This window comes from Cetorhinus maximus, chromosome 21, assembly GCF_964194155.1.
Source record: "Cetorhinus maximus chromosome 21, sCetMax3.hap1.1, whole genome shotgun sequence".
NCBI classification, from domain to species: Eukaryota; Metazoa; Chordata; class Chondrichthyes; order Lamniformes; family Cetorhinidae; genus Cetorhinus; species Cetorhinus maximus.
The window spans coordinates 35,639,237-35,656,718 of NC_135899.1; the positions used below are offsets into that span (position 1 = coordinate 35,639,237).

Below are 17,482 nucleotides of genomic sequence, written 5' to 3' on the forward strand. Positions count from 1 at the left end.
TTAATTTGCAGAAATCTATTGATCTCTGTCCTGAACATACTCAATGACTGAGCCACCACAGCCCTCTGGGGCAGAGAATTCCAAAGATTCACCACCCTCTGAGTGAAGAAATTCCTCCTCATCTCAGTCCTAAATGACTTGTCCCTTATTCTGAGACTGTGTCTCCTGGTTCTAGCGCCCCCCAACACCCTCCCAAAACCCCTCCCTCCCTCACCCCTAGCCAGGGAAACATCTTCCTGCATCTACCCTGTTAAGTCCTCTAAGAATTTTGGATATTTGAATGAGATCACCTCTCATTCTTCTAAACTCCAGTGAATAAAGGCCCAGTCTATTTAATCCTTCTTCATTGGACAATCCCTCCATCTCAGGAATCAGTCTGGTGAACCTGCGTTGCACTCCTTCTATGGCAAGTATACCTTTCTTGAGGCATGGAGACCAAAACTGTACACAATACTCCAGCTGCGGTCTCACCAAGGCCCTGTATCATTGCATTAAGACATCTTTACTCCTGTACTCAAATCCTCTGGTAATAAAGGCTAACGTACCATTTGCCTTCTTAATTGCTTGCTGTACCTGCATGTTAGCTTTCAGTGATTCATGAACAAGGACACCCAAGTCCCTTTTGAAATTCAACACTTTCCAGCCTCTCACCATTTAAGAAATACTCTGTATTTCTGGTTTTCCTACCAAAGTGGATAACCTCACATTTCTCCACATTGTATTCCATCTCCCAAATTTTTGCCCACTCACTTAGCCTCTCAAAATCTACTTGAAGTGTCTTTGCATTCTCCTTACAGTTCACACTTCCACAACCAAATCATTGATATAGATTGTGATTAGCTGGGGCCCAAGCACTAATCCTTGCGTAACCTACTAGTCACAGCCTGCCAACCTGAAAGTGATCCATTTATTCCTACCCTATTTTCTATCCGTTAACCAGTTCTCAATGTGCAAATATATTCCCCCCAATCCCATGTGCTCTAATTTTGTTTACTAACCTCTTGTTTACTAACCTCTTATCAAAAGCCTTCTCAAAACCAAAATACACCACATCCACCGGTTCCCCCTTATCGGTTCTGCTAGTTACATCCCCAAAAAACTCTAGCAGCTTTCTTAAACACGATTTTCCTTTCATAAAGCCATGTTGACTCTGCCCAATCCTACCATTATTTTCTAAGCATCCTGTTAACACACCCTTTATTACAGGTTCGAGCATCTTCCCTATGACTGATGTTAGCTTCTAGCCTGTAGTTCCCTTTTCTCTCTCCGTCCTTTCTTAAATAGTGGGGTTACATTTGCCATCTTTCCATCTGCAGGAACCATGATCTACAGTTTGAGGATGACTGCAGTCTTGTTGTCCACTCTGCACCAGATTTGCAAACCTCTCTCTCTTCAATTCTGCATGTGTTTGTACAATGTAAACAACCTCCATTCTGGGCCACTAAAGTTCGGGGTCATTCCTGACCATCGGAATTGGGAGCCAGACTAAAGCACAGGGATTTTAAAGAAACTTCTGTCTGTAGTATTCTGAGAGAGTTTCCTCTGATGTGAGTGGTCTGTGTCAGTAAAGTGAGCCAGCTCTCAGGGGTGGGTATGGGGTCCAGTCGGAACCTGCTTTAGTTGATGATGTGAATTATAGACAGATCCTCTTCAGGTGACGGGTGTTTGACTAATATCATGGATAATGTTTGTACTCTCCTGTCTGGGAGGACTACAATCCTGAGTATGGTGAGGGAGTGGGGGTAAGTATCTACAGACCTGAGTTCCCTCGGCCCATCATACCTCGATGTAATAACGTGTGATATATTCACCTTACACTCTTCCAAGATTCATTTCATGTTCTGCAAAAGATCTTGAGTCACTTTCAAATGTTTTGTTATTTTGGTTGATTCAAAGTTTGATGTAAGCTGAATATTGTGATATTGTTTGTCTGCTGTTTTATCAATCTTCTGTATGGATTTATAACTCACGATAAATTCATTTTTCAGCTTAACCCAATCTACCTGATTTGTCAGCATGGTGTGTTCCTATTCACTGAAACACTCAGGAGCCTACATTAAGAGTTCTGTACACAATATATTGGTCAACGTCACTGTGGGCTGGTATACTTTCTCCATCAATGGGTTTATAATTTCCAGTTCACAGGAAGCGGAACATTTTTCTAAGAAAGAAAGACTTGCATTTATATATCAAATTTCACACTCAAGGCATGTAAGATTACTTTACAGCCATTAAGTATTTTTTGAACTGTAGTGACTGTTGTAATGAAGGAAATGTGGCAGCCAACTGCAGACAGCAAGCTCCCACAAACTGTAATGTGATAATGACCAAATAATATGTGGGATCTATATTGACCAGGACATCAGGAATAACTCTCCTGCTCTTCTACAACATAGTGTCATGGGATCTTTTACATTCGCCTGAGGGCAGATGGGGCCTTGGTTTAATTCTTCTGAAAAATGGTACCTCTGACAGTGCAGCACTCCCTCAGTACTGCACTGGAGTGTCAGAATTCAAGGGTCTGGACTGAGACTTGAACTCAAAACCTTCTGACTCAGAGACAGAGTGCTAACTCAGTCATGGCCGATTTAAAGTGGTAACTAGTTAGAGCTGCAGGTGTCAGTGTTGTCTTTGTGTCTGGGTTCCTGAAGCTGTGAAAGGTGGTAAAGTCCCTGGTGTCAGCTGGAATGGACATTTTAAGGGATTGTCGTCAATCAGTACTGCTGATTAACCATTCTGCTTTCATTCACTCATGAAAGTTCTATTGTTTAGGCACAGTCCTCACAGTCTGTCAGGAATAAAACTCGGGGAATAACCCCACTCTTCCCAGGAAAGCTTTTATTACTGCCATTATTTATTATGAAGTCTGTCTGAGTAATATGGAATAGTAGTATGGAACAGCTGCTTCCCCAAGGTGCTAGGAGTGATTGATAACACTCACATGGCATTGAAGGTCACCCGAGGAGACTCACAGAGCTACCTGAACAGAAAACAATTCCCCTCCTTCATGTAGTGTGTAATGTCCATCTGAGAATACTCCATGTGAACATCACTCACACTGGATCATCCCACAATGCTTTCATTGTCAGAAACTTGGACATCACACCCATATTCAGGGAAGGTGAGTGACCTGATGGTCAGCTGATTAAGGACAAGATCCTTCCCTTCCTTTGCTGATGCTACCATATCATACACCACAGAGGAGGTGGTGTTGTTTATTGATGCCTGTATCTCTCTGAGGCAGCTCACAGAGAGGAGCTAGTGGGATGTTGAAGAACTGTTTCAGGTACTGGCTACACCTGGGGGTGGATCGCAGTATTACTTGAGAGAGAATGGTCACAATCATCCCAGTGTACTGCACACTGAACAATATCACTCTCAAACAAGGTCTAGACTGGGACTGCCCAGGTGAGGAACCGGCCGAGGTGAATGGACTGGGACATCCCAGGAGAGATGACTGGACCAGGGCATCCCGGGAGAGGGGAATGGACCGGTACATTCTGGGAGAGGAACCAAACTTCCACAGGAAGTGACCCCTGGTCAGGGCAGGGTTGTCAGATATCAACTCATAGAGCATATCCTCACACAATGAGTGCTTCCTCACACCCAAGTCACAGAGTTATTACTCAAGTAGCAGACTGAATCCCCAATTACTGGGTCAATTTTCTCTCAGTCTCTCTCTTCCGTGGCCCTCCTTCCTGTGTCCCTCAGTTTTGTGACCTTCTCCCTCTCTCCTGTGTCCCTCTCTCCTGTGCATGTGCTGATCCCACCACTGCACGTCATCGCTGCCTTGGATGCTGTGAGTCTTCCTCTTCTGATCTGCTGTCAAACACATCCAAGGCTACATATCCCACACTGATGTTGCCAATTTGAAAGTCTCCGAGGATGAAGAATGCTATTCCCACAGTAGAAATCTCTGTCAAATGTTTTTACCGAGGGAACTGAGACAGCAGCTGTGATAAGTGAGGTTTTATTCAGATGGGACAATGACAAGTTTAAATCCCCACCTGATCTGCTGCTCAAAGTCACCTCCATTTCACCGGTCAGTTTCCCAAGTTTCAGGAAACTCATGTAACTCCAGAAATATTTGGAGGATTCTGAATTTTAAACAATGTTCCATGTGGTGTGTAAAATGGTTACTCCCCTCAAACCTTTATTTACATATGATGACATCAGAGGTCATATTAATATGGGAAGCCACAGTGTAAAAAAGGATTTATCCAAACATCCCTCTGTTCATAAAAAGAAAAAAATTATGCATGCACTGCTGTTTGCAAGTTACTCCATATGCATAGTCCAGTTCCAATTTCATCTGTCCGTACACACTCATTGCACACACAATCTTTAAAGTGTTCAGGTTTTCTTATGGTACGTGTGTGAGTTGTTGTTGGCTGTTCATTCGTTGTCTGCTGGTTCCTGAGGTGACATTGTCTCTCTCAGGGATGTTACCTGGGAGGGGAGAGACCTTGATCACGTTTCTGCCAGGGAAAGGTCGTCAAGCAATGGCTATAACCAATCGAACTCCATACCATGGGGTACCCGACACCATCCGAGTCATGGTGAAGGGCAGCGAAGAAGGTGCACCTATGGATTGGGCCTTCTTCACCAAGAGGATCCTGTTAAAGGTGTGTGGTTTCGAAGCTGCAGCGATCTACTGCCTGCAGGACTTCCCCAGCGCTGGATATTTTGATGTGACGTTCAAGCAAGTGGCAGACTGCGTCAAGCTCCTGAAGGTGTTCGAGGAGAAGAGAGACCTGCCGGAGATGAAGATCCTGACGGCGGAGCCGCTCTTTGCTCTGCCGTTGCAACGGGACTGGGTGGTGACGGTGCATCTTTACAACCCCTTCGTCCCTGTCACCGACGTGCTCACCTTCCTCACCAGGTACTTCGATAAGGTTGGGAGCTGCACCACGGTTAGAGACGATTTGGGGATCTGGACAGGCAAACGCCAGGTTAAGGTCACGCTCAAGACCGACGGTAAGGGAGCCATCTTCCGCCCTCCTTCCAGATTCGCTATCGGGGGAAGCCGTGGCTACCTTGTCTATGCTGGGCAACCCAAATTTGTCGCTCATGCGGCAAGGCTGGTCATGTGGCGGCCAACTGCAGCGCCGTCCTTTGCAAGAACTGCAAACAGAAAGGGCACCAGACAAAAGACCGCAAACAGGCTAAGTGCTGCAACCTGTGTGGCGAGGCAGGTCACCTCTACAGGACCTGCCCCAAACGCTGCCGTACTTACGCACAGGCAGCCAAAGCCAACGAGGGGGAAGCAGAAGAAATGCTTCCTGTCACTCCAACCACCAAGGCCCCCAGGGAGAACAACGGGACAAAGGAGGACACAGTGAGAGATATGGTGGAGGAAAAGATTGAGGCAACAGACAGCCAATCAACAGCACTGCCCCCTGAACCTCCCACTCCTCAGGAGAGCGAATCAATGGAGGAGGAGGAGGCAGCAGTGGGAAAGCAGCAGGGGGAGTGGCAGACGGTGAAGAGAGCCAAAAGGAAGAAGGGGCCAAGAAGGAACCAAGCCATTTCCCAGACAAGTGGCAAGAGGCGTCTCCCATCTGACACGGATGACAAGGGCAGCAGCTCTTCGTACGAAGAAGGGCCAGGGCGGCACCCTCAGAAGAAGCGGCAAAGCTCTAGGGAGTTGGAGGACGAGACACCCGAGCTCCAGAACATTGGAGACAATGAGGAGACCAGCGCACCCCAACTTTGCCCACAACCCGAAGAGGCCAGCGCACCACAGCCCCAGGAATCTGGGAGCAGTGAGACACTCAGCGCACCCCAGCTCCAGGAAGACGGGAGCAGCAACGCCCCAGAGGGGGAGAGGATTGGAGAAGCTTCTCCAACAAAGGTCATTTCAAACCCCGCTCTCTGCTTGGACCCTCAGATGCTACCCGAGCAGAACACTGCCAATGGGGAGTTTCAGGACAGTTTCCTCAGCTCAAAGTGAGGCAATTTGAGCACACTATGGGTATGAAGGAGCAGACTAAATGTCTGGGACTCTCAGAGACAACAGGTTTGGTAAGAGAATAAATGCTTTAAAATGGGTTTAAAGATTGTATCCATAAATGTGCATAGCATTAAATCTACTACGCGATGTGTTGCGACCTTGGACTACCATGCCAAGGTCATAGCTGACCTGTTGTTTCTGCAGGAGTGTGCGATACCGCACCTCAGCTCCTACAGGCAATGGTCACGATGGTGGTCCCATGGGCCATCGATCTGGTCTGGCAGAAACAACTCTCGTTCCTCCGGCCTGGGTATTCTGCTGTGGGGTGGCAACTTCACCGTCTCCGAAGGAGGTGGTGAGCGGGCGCCTCCTCGTAGCAGACGTAATGTACAAGAATGCTCCACTCCGGTTAATTAATGTGTACGCCCCGTCACAAGGGGCCGAGTGGCTGGAGGTTTTTCAGCAGCTCCCACTGCTGCTGGCGACCTCCAGGCCGGTCATTCTGGGCGGTGACTTCAACTGCATCATCGATGCGGCTGGACGATCCAGCAGGGCCGACAGCAGATTGGACGCTACGTCCAGATCCCTGATGGAAACAGTTAAGGATGCCAAGCTGCACGACGTCTTCAGCAACCCTGCAGACGGAGCGCAGCGTAGATACACCTGGTCGCGGCCAGACGGGTCCATCCGTTCCAGGATAGACTTCCTGTTTGTGTCCCGTGCATTCGCAGTCAGATCCACCGACGTCAAGCCGGTGTTTTTCTCTGACCACTGCCTCCTACTGGCTGACTGCCACTTAGAGAAGGACCAGAGGGTGGGCAGGGGGGTATGGAAGCTAAACGTGCAACTGCTGACCCCAGAGAACATTGAGGAGCTCAAGAGGGATTACAAAGGTTGGAGAACCGTGAAACCCCACTTTGAGTCCCTGACACACTGGTGGGAAGCGATCAAGGGAAACATTAAGAGGTTTTTCATCCTCAAAGGCACCCAGAAAGCTAGAAAGGAACAGAGGGAAATGTCCCAACTCCAGAAAAACATGCAGAATCTGCTCCGGCTGCAGTCGATGGGGGTCGATGTCAAGAAGGAACTCCAAGAGGTGAAGAGCCAGCAAGCCTCGTTCTTTGCCTCGGAGGCCTCCAAGATCATCTTCCGTTCCAGAGTCCGCTCCGTGGAGCAGGATGAGACATGCTCACGTTTCTTCTTCCAAAAGGTACACAGAGAGAGCTCTGTGATCAGCAGCCTGAAGGAAGAAAACGGCTCAGTAAAGTCATCGCGGTCCGACATTTTGAGGATCAGCAAATCCTTTTATGCCGGATTGTATGACGTGAAGCCCACAGACAGCACAGCCTCCCAGACTTCCTGTCCTCTATCACGGAGGTCTTAGACGACAGTACACGGGAGAGCCTGGACAAACCGCTAACTCCTGACGAAGGCCCTTGAGTCCTTCGAGAAGAGTAAAACTCCCGGAAGCGAAGGCTTGCCGGCGGAGTTGTATTCGGCTCTGTGGAACTGGATCGGCCCAGACTTGCTAAAAGTGTACGAGAGTATGCTCCTGGCCGGCAGTATGTCAGAATCCACGAGGAAAGGCATCATCACCCTCATCTACAAGCACAAAGGGCAAAGGGAGGAAATTAGAAATTGGTGACCCATTTCACTGTTGAATGTGGACTATAAGATTCTGTCCAAGGTCATCGCCAATCGGGTCAAATCCGCTCTGGAATGGGTGATCCACCCTGACCAGACCTGCACTGTGCCGGGCAGGAAGATCTTGGACAGCCTCGCGCTGCTCAGGGATACGATTGCCTATGCACAGGACAGGGGTGTGGATACCTGCCTCATCAGCCTGGATCAGGAGAAGGCCTTTGACAGAATATCGCACACGTACATGGTGGATGTGCTCTCCAAAATGGGGTTTGGGGAGGGAACTCGCAATTGGATCCAACTGCTCTGCACTAACATCAGTAGCGCAGTCTCAATCATGGGTGGGAATCAGATAGCTTTCCGATTAAATCTGGAGTCAGGCAGGGCTGTACTCTCTCGCCTGTTCTTTTCGTGTGTTGCAAATAACCCTTTGCTGAGTCCATCAGGAAGGATCCAGGCTTAAGAGGAGTGACGATCCCTGGCAGTGGAGGCACTCAGATCAAAGCCTCCCTGTACATGGACAATGTCGCCGTCTTCTGCTCGGATCTGCTGTCGGTGCGCAGACTGATCCACATCTGCGACCAGTTCGAACTGGCCTCGGGAGCCAAGGTAAATCGTGGGAAGAGCGAGGCCATTTTCTTTGGGAACTGGGCTGACCGATCCTTTGTCCCCTTCACTGTCAGGGCTGACGGCCTGAAGGTGCTGGGGTTATGGTTCGGAGGGACCAGGCATGCGTTAGAAACTGGAAGGAGCGAGTGTCTATGGTGAAAAGGAAACTGGGCATGTGGGAGCGATGCTCTCTCTCCATTGCGGGTAAGAACCTGGTCATCAGGTGTGAGGCACTCTCGCTGTTGCTGTACGTGGCGCAGGTCTGGCCCATTCCACACTCCTGCGTAGTGGCGATCACTCGAGCCATCTTCCGCTTTAACTGGAGGTCAAAAATGGATCGTGTCCGCAGGGACGCGATGTACAAGCCTCTAGATAAAGGGGGAAAAAACATGCCCAACATCGCCTTCATACTGATGGCCACCTTTGTGGGTGACTGCATCAAGCGGTGCGTAGGCCCTCAGTATACAAACACCAAGTGTCACTACTTGCTGAGGTTCTACCTGTCCCCAGTGTTGCGAAGGATGGGTCTGGCCACGCTGCCGCGGAACGCTCCAAGTAGTTGGACCGTGCCGTACCACCTGTCTCTCGTGAAAAAATTTATGCAGAGAAACACCTTTGACCACAAGTCCATCAGGCAGTGGTCAGCACGTAACGTCTTAGAGGCCCTGAGGGAAAAGGAGAGGGTGGATCCTGTGGGATGGCACCCTGAGCAGACTGTCAAAGTCATTTGGCAGAATGCCTCATCACCAGAACTTTCCAACAAGCACCAAGATGTAGCTTGGCTGGTGGTGAGAAAGGCCCTCCCCGTCAGATCCTTCCTACACGCCAGGAGTCTCACCCCCTCGGCACCTTGCCCTCGAGGTGGCTGTGGTGGGGAAGAGACCGATGTTCAACTTCTTGTGAATTGTGCCTTTCCAAAGAAGGTCTGGAGAGAGATGCAGTGGTTTCTGTCGAGGTTCATCCCGAGCAGTTCTGTGACACAGGACTCTGTGGTCTACAGGCTGTTCCCAGGGACACACACCGAGACAAACATCAACTGCAGCTGGAGGATCATCAACTCGGTGAAAGACGCTCTTTGGTCTGCCCGAAACTTGTTGGTTTTCAAGCACAAAGAGTTGTCCCCGACTGAGTGTTGCAGACTGGCACATTCCAAAGTCCAGGACTACGTGCTGAGGGACGCACTAAAGCTTGGGGCAGCTGCCGCAAAGGCGCAATGGGGAAGGGTTGCTGCCTAAGACCTTTCTGCCACAGTGCACCGAGGGGCTGGGAACTGTTTAAATCCCCTCGGGTTGTACAGCTCAAAATGAATGTCTGCAAATGATTGTAATATTCATTTATTGTATTGATGCATTTCGTGATACACATTGTAAAAGTTGAACCTGATTGTATTTTTGTGATGGTGCTTTTGAAATGGTTTGAAATGTTGTTGAAGATATTTTATGAATAAAGTATATTTTTGCAAAAAAGAAGTCTCTCTCAGGGATGTTGTTGCCATGGCGAGTGTTGTTGCTGTGGTAATTGTTGCTGCTGATCCACTGCATTTGTTGGGGAATGGTTGACCTCTGGGATTGATGGTCTTTCAGTTCCTTGCTTAGTTGGTGAAATCGGATCTGCTGTGAAGAAGCAGCTTCTCCAGTTGCACGTAGATGTCTGCGGTTGTGACGATAGATCTGGTCCTTCACTTTCACCATGTACGATCGAGGTGACAACTTCTCTACACAGGACCCAAGTTGCCAAGTGAGCTGACTTTTGTTGAATGTGTTGAATGCTTTCACTCTGACTGGCTCTCCAACTCTCAGCTCTGGCAACGATGTGGCAGCTTTATTAAAGTGAAATTTGTCTCTGTCATTTCATTTTGATCTTATCACTCACTCCCTGTTACTACTTCTGGCCTCAGTAGTTTTTTAGCTGTTGGAAGAGTAGTCTGGGTGCAGCGTGACATTAGTCACTGGACTGGACAACTTTCCATGCCTTCAGTAGGTGTGTTTCTCCACTCTAAGATTGCCTTGTACACATCTGTGATGGGGCTAGTTCATTTTTTGATGATCCCTTTGGCAGTTTCACTGCTGTCTTAGCCTTTCCATTTGACTGGGGATATGATGATGATGTGTAGCGCTGAATTTCCCAATCATTCATCAAATGTCTGAATTCTTCACTCGTGAACTGAGGGCCATTGTCACTCATCACAGTGTCAGGAATGCCATGACGACTGACGTGTGCTTTCAGGCTTTCTACAATCTCACTGGTAGTCGTTGACATCAGCTGGTCTAACTCCCAGTAGTCAGAATAGTAGTCGACTGTGACAGGATAATCAGTTCCAGTGAGAGTGAAGAGGTCTACTCCAAGCTTCATCCATGGTCTGTCAGGGACGTCATGAGACATGAACAGCTCTTTATCTTGCTTAGCTTGATATTCATTACACACATCGCACTGACTGATGTGGTCCTTAATCTCATTGCTCACGTTTGGCCAGCAAAGCACTTCTCTTCCCTCCCTCAGACTAAACTCGATTCCTTGATGGTTTGTGTGGATGCGCTTCAGCATCTCTTTTCTCATCTCCTTAGGGATAATGACCTGAGTCCCTTTGTGCAAGATGCCATCTTGGGCGATCCTTTCATCTCTGTCAGTCCAATACTCTCGCACAGCAACAGGTGTGTCCATGATGGTTTCAGGCCATCCTTTCATCACAACTTCCTGTAACATTTGAAGAGTTGTATCTCATTGTGTAGTTTTCTTGATCTGAGCAAGACGCTTGTCTATCAGATTCACTGTCTGTTAGGTTGATGACTTCCAGAGCATGTTGTGCTGTTGCTTCTTGTTGAATCTGGAAGATTTCACACTCTGTATTAGCATTATCAACTTCCTTCAAAGGGACTGCAGCTCTTGACAGCATGTTGGCGATGTTCATCTGCTTCTCTTGCTTGTACTTCACTTACAAATGACATCTCTGCAAATGAAGTAATATCTTTTGCAATCGCTTTGGAGCAGTTAGAAGCGATTTGAGAAAGATGCTTTGAAATGTCTTGTGGTCAGACTGCACCATCACTTTCTCTCTCCCAAACACGTACTGGTTGAAATACTCACAAGCAAAGACAATAGCCAGGCTCTCTTTCTCAATCTGTGCAAAGTGTCGTTCAGTTTGTGTCAATGCTCTGGATACAAACACAACTGGTTATCCTTGCTGCATGAGGGTTGCTCCAAGTCCTGTTTCACTGGCATCTCACTGCAGGATGACTTCATCATTGACATCATCGTACCTCAGCACTGGGGTTGTCGTCACTAGTTGTTTGATGTGAGTGAAAGCTGCTTCTTGTTCTGTGCCCACTGAACATCCTTTGCAGTGAGATTATGTAGACATTCACGCTCTGATGACAGATTGACTAGAGCTTGACCAGGTAGTTCCTGTGTGGGTTCACTGATGTTCCAGGAGGTCCTACATTTGTGAGAAGGATTTCTGACAGAACTCGTACCGATAGGGTTTCTCCCCTGTGTGAATACGCTGACTGTGTGAAAGCCTTGTCACACACCTCACACCTGAATGGTTTCTCACCAGTGTGGATCCACTAGTGCTTCAGGAGATCGGAAGAATGGGTGAAAGCCTTGTCACAAACATTGCACCTGAAGAGTTTTTCCCATGTGTGAATCCTCTGGTGTCCTGGATAGTCCAAGACGTCATGAAAGCTTCATCACAAACCTTACACGTCAAGGGTTACTCCCCTTGTATGGATCCTTTGATGGACATGGAGGTTGCATGACCTCGAGAATGATTTGTTGCACACATTGCACGTGAATGGTTTCTCCCCAGTGTGAATGCGGTGGTGTACACGGAGGCTTGATGACACCGAGAATGATTTATTACACACCTTGCACATGAATGGTTTCTCCCCTGTGTGAATCCTCTGATGGAGCAGGAGTCTCGATGAGTCAGAGAATGACTTGTCACACACCTTACACTTGAACAGTTTCTCCCCTGTGTGGGTGCGGTGGTGTGTGCAGAGGTTCCCTGACTTCGAGAATGATTTGTCACACACCTCGCATTTGAATGGTTTCTCCCCGGTGTGAATGCGTTGGTGTATGCGGAGATCCGATGATGATGAGAATGATTTATCACACACCTCGCACTTGAACGGTTTCTCGCCGGTGTGAATCCGTTGGTGTATGCGGAGATCTGATGACGATGAGAATGATTTGTCACAGACCTCACATGTGAATGGTTTCTCCCCTGTGTGAATGCGTTGGTGTCTGTGGAGGGTCGATGAATCAGAGAATGATTTGATACACATTTTGCATCTGAATGGTTTCTCCCCTGTGTGAGTGCGTTGATGGACAAGGAGGGTTGATGACCGCGAGAAGGATTTGCCACACAGCTCACACGTGAATGGTTTTTCCCCTGTGTGAATGGGCCGGTGATTCACCAGGCCTGATAATTGTGCAAAGCCCTGGTTACACAACTCACACTTGAATGGCTTCTCCCCTGTGTGAATGCGTCGGTGATTCACAAGCGTCGATGACTGTGTGAAAGCTCGATCACACAACTCACACTTGAATGGTTTCTCTTCCATGAAGCTCCTCCTTGTGTTAACAGTTGTAGGCTAGATGCACCTTGCTGATGAGGAGATCTTATGAGCCTATGGAGCCCTCCTCACACCTCACACTTGAACAGCCTCTCACCTGTAGGAATAAGTCTGTGGTTCATGAGGCTTGATGAATGATTGAAGCTCTCACCACACTTGGAGCCACTCACACTTCTTCCCAGCCTCACCCTGACCGATCGTCCATAGCCGAACCTTCAGAAAGGTTGGTTCTAATGAAAGGCTCCACACCACTGACCAGTTTCAGATCTGATGATATGTCAAAACTCCCCTGACCCAAACGGTTTCCAGATGATGGTTTCACTACCCAACCTTCTCTGCGTTGTGCAATGCTGCGAAGGGTCTGGATGTCTTCCCACAGTTGTGCAGTTGTTACCTGGGTGATGGTCAGGATCTATCTGTGGTGTCTATCCTCTCTCTGTATTCTCTGGTGTAGTACGGTGAAATCCTTCTGTAAAATAGGAAAAGGAAACATGATTTCCTCCAACTCTCTACTTCCTTGTTAAAGGGGCTGACTCCTCAGTTCATTTTGATTTATACTTTCACAGGTTGTGGGTGTTGCTGGCTAGGCCAGCAATTATTACCCATCCCTAATTGCCCTTGAGAAGGTGGTGTTGAGCCGCCTTCTTGAATCTCTGCAGGCCATGTGGTGTAGGTACACCCAGGGCAATGGACAGAAATGATGGCCCTGTTTCCGGGCCTCTTATATCCACCACCCACTTTAATCCTCCTGTTCACAACCTTCAGGCATGCAGTATTGTGAACATACGAATTAGGAGCAGCAGTCAGCCACTCAGCCTCTCGAACCTGCTCCGCCATTCAATAAGATCATGGCTGATCTGAATGGAACCTCAACTCCAAATTCCTGCCTACACCCGATAACCTTTCATCCCCTTGTTAATCAAGAATCTATCTAGCTCTGCCTTAAAAATATCCAAAGACTCTGCTTCCACCGCCTTTTCAGGAAGAGAGTTCCAAAGACTCACAACCCTCTGAGAGCAAAACTTTCTCCTCATCTCTGCCTTAAATGAGCGACCCCTTATTAGATTCTCCCACAAGAGGAAATATCCTCTCCACATCCACCCTGTCAAGACCCCTCAGGATCTTAAAGTTTTCAATTAAGTCACCTCTTACTCTTCTAAATTCCAGTGGATACAGGCCTAACCTGTCCAACCTTTCCTCATAAAACAACACGCCCATTCCTGGTATTAGTCTAGTAAACCTTCCCTGAACTGCTTCTAATGCATTTATATCTTTCTTTAAATAAGGAGACAGTACTCCAATGCCCTGTACAACTGAAGCATAACCTGCCTACTTTTGTAATCAATTCCCCTCACAATAAATAATAGCATTCTATTAGCTTTCCTAATTACCTGCTGTACCTGCATACTAACCGTTTGTGATTCATGCACCCAGATCCCTCTGAATTTCAGAGCCCCGCAATCTCTCACCATTTAGATAATAAGCTTTTTTATTCTTCCTGCCAAAATGAAAGATTTCACATTTGCCCACATTATACTCCATTTGCCAGATCTTTGCTCACTCACTTAAACTAGGTCACTTTGTAGCCTCCTTACAGTCCTCTTCACAATTTACTTTTCTACCTATCTTTGTGACGTCAGCAGGTATAGCAACCATTTCTTCGGTTCCTTCATCCAAGTCATTTATGTAAATTGTAAAAAGTTGAGGCCCCAGCACTAATTCCTGTAGCACACCACTCATCACATCCAGCCAACCAGAAAAAGACCCATTTATGCCAACACTCTGCTTCCTATTAGTCTTCCTGCCCATCTTCTATCCATCCAATATGTTACCCCCTACACCATGAGCTTTTATTTACTGCAATAACCTTTGATGTGGCACTTTATCAAATGCCTTCTGGAAATCTAAGCACAGCACAAAGAACTCTAATAAATTGATTAACACAATTTCCCTTTTACAAAACCATGTTGACTCTGCCTAATTGCCTTGAATTTTTCTAAGTGTCCTGCTAACATTTTCTTTTTTTTTGATTCATTCATGGGATGTGGGCTAGGCCAGCATTTATTGCCCACCCCTAATTGCCCTTGGTGAGGAAGCATTTAAGACCACATTGCTATGACCAGGTGAGGACAGCAGATTTCCTCCCCTAAAGGACATTAGTGAACCAGATGGGTTTTTATGACAATCGACAATGGTTTCATGGTCATCATTAGACGTTTAATTCCAGATATTTATTGAATTCAAATTCCACCATCTGCCATGGTGAGATTCAAACCCAGGTCCCCAGAGCATTACCATGGGTCTCGGGATTACCAGTCCAGTGACAATACCACTACACCACCACCTCCCCATGACAGATGTTCAGCTAACTAGCCTGTTGTTTCCTGCTTTCTGTTTCCCTCCCTTTTTGAATAAAGGAGTTATATTTGCTATTTTGCAATCTAATAGAACCTTCCCCAAATCTAGGGAATTTTGGAAAATTAAAACAAGTGAGTCAACTATCTCACTAGCCAGGACCTTAGGGTGAAGTCCGTCCGGAGCTGGAGATTGTCAGCTCGCAGCCCCAACAATTTGCTCAATGCCACTTCCCCAGTGATTGTAATTTTCCCCGAGTTCCTCCTTTCCTTCCATTTCCTGATTTACAGCTATTTCCAGGATGTTACTTGTGTCCTCTATAGTGAAGACAGAAGCAAAATACCTGTTTAATTCACCCACCATCTCCCTATTTTCCATTATCAATTCCCCAGACGCACTCTCTATAGGACCATGCTCACTTTGTTAATTCTTTTCTTATTTAAATATCTATTGAAACTCTATCTGTCTTTATGTTACTAGCTAGCTTTTTCGCATATTCTAATTTTTCCCTCCTTAATCTTTTTGTCATTCTTTGCTGTTCACACTGGGGTCAAACTGTTTATGTAGCTTTAGAAAAACTTCTTGGCTTTTGTACTCTACGCATCTATTTATAAAGCCCATCGAAAGCTCAGGCTTTAGTTGGATACATTTTACAACCATAAATTTGTCAGACAATTACACACAACTTGGTTGTTCATAGTACGCAACCAGCTCTACTTCTTTGATCCTGGCCCTATGCAATATCTCGATGCCAGCATCCAAACGACATGAACCTAACAACAAGCACTGCAAACAACAATCCCATGTGTAAGTGAGAATACCTTAAATTACAGTGATATATTCTGTTTGCATATGCCTTGTGGTTTCACTTCCAAGTTTACAAATTGCAACGCCTTTCAGTAAAGTAGCACCAACAATTCACCTGTAATCATGTGCTATTTCTCTCCACACAAGTGGGCTTTGGTAACAGAAAAATTAAACTTTGCATTGAATGATAAATATTTTCTTATTTTAAATTGAAACTAACCACATTTCAAATGCCCAGGATGGGGCATATAATAGGAGAGAAAACTACTGTAGAATGCTGGAAATCTGAAATATAAACAGAAAATGCTGGAAATACTCAGAAGGCTAGGCAGCATCTGTGGAGAGAGGAACAGAGTCAATAGCCAGGATTTGGCATTGGGTGTTTTTGGTAGTGTGAGCGGACAATATCGCGCGATCGGTTTCACAAGAAACCAGTTTGCGATTGTCCGTTCAGCCTGCTGATGGCGGGCCACGTTTCCCACCATTGGACCTCATTGTAATACATCTTCTTATCATTATTAGGGCTGCCCGCTGGAATTGTCCCCCCGTCACTGGCGCGTCCGCCCACGTCGGTGGGAAAGCTCACTGACGTGTTTCACAACAACATATAAAAGATGTGCGGGCTGCACTTTGAGGGGAGTTAGGAGGTGAGCACACAGCAACGTTGTGGAGCGCTTGCCATGGTTGCCTGTTGGACTTCAAGCTTGAGGCGCATGGTTGGGGGTGGAGTGGGGGGGGGGGGGGGGGGTTTGGTGGGGGTGGGCGAGGGAAGCGGCCACACATTAGGGGACACCTTATATAAAGTGATCATTCCTCTGCAACTGACACAGTTCAGGCACAGCCATTGATATGACTGGAGTTGGGCTTCTAGCTTATCTGCCCACTCAAGCAACTTAGAGGCATCAAAGTGCCACCAAGTGCTCCAGAGCTTTTAATGCTTGAGCACAGACTGCAAACTGAGCATTTTAGTCGACTGCAGAACAGATGGATGACTGCACATGTTGTACAATCTCCTCGCTAAAGCTGGCCATGGAGCAGTCACTGGAGCTCACAGCCCCTTACAATGTCATCATCTTGTTTGGACCAGTCTCCCCATGGTTCAAGCTAACAGTGCAGCCTTGCAGTGCGGGTTAGGGGAATGCCTGCGCCTGAGCTGAGAGCAAAGCATGCAGCCCAATGGGCAAAGCTGCTGACAATCAGGTTGAGTGGGGTGGAGGTGGGTGGGTTTTCAGGGAGCCATGTAGCACATTAAACTCTGGCCATCCAATTGGTGGCCAGCACTCTTTGCGATGCGTTAAGGGGCTTTCACACTTAACCAGGACAGTTTCTTAGTACACCCATGTGTCTCTCTCTTTATGTAGCCTCATGGCCTACAGAGAGCAAAGACGACAGAGGACAGAGCGACTGAGGGTCCTGGCTGCGCAGAGGGAGGGGCAGCACTCTCTGGAAGAAGAGGCGGCTGGGGCTCCCGCACAAGCTGCCGAAGAGCCACAGTGAGCCGTCACTGATCAGCGTGTAGCGACACCCAGGGTCTATAGACTCC

The 17,482-nt window shown here is 47.3% G+C and overlaps 1 protein-coding gene, 1 long non-coding RNA gene and 1 pseudogene across 4 annotated transcripts in view; 1 reads left to right on the forward strand and 2 right to left on the reverse strand.

The window, feature by feature from the left end:
* Window positions 1-2,676, reverse strand: part of LOC144695297 (uncharacterized) — a 13,686-nt gene extending 11,010 nt beyond the window's left edge. The window contains exon 1 of the long non-coding RNA XR_013579926.1: window positions 2,004-2,676. This is a non-coding gene — a long non-coding RNA (uncharacterized LOC144695297). The remainder of the gene's footprint in view (window positions 1-2,003) is intronic.
* The window catches only part of LOC144695267 (uncharacterized), a 556,511-nt gene that overhangs the window by 438,912 nt on the left and 100,117 nt on the right, over window positions 1-17,482 (forward strand). The gene's annotated exons all lie outside the window — the stretch shown is intronic.
* LOC144695167 (uncharacterized) overlaps window positions 1-17,482 on the reverse strand; it is a 78,035-nt pseudogene that overhangs the window by 42,415 nt on the left and 18,138 nt on the right. The window contains exon 2 of the transcript XR_013579895.1: window positions 11,596-13,246. The product of XR_013579895.1 is annotated as an uncharacterized LOC144695167 (transcript). The remainder of the gene's footprint in view (window positions 1-11,595; window positions 13,247-17,482) is intronic.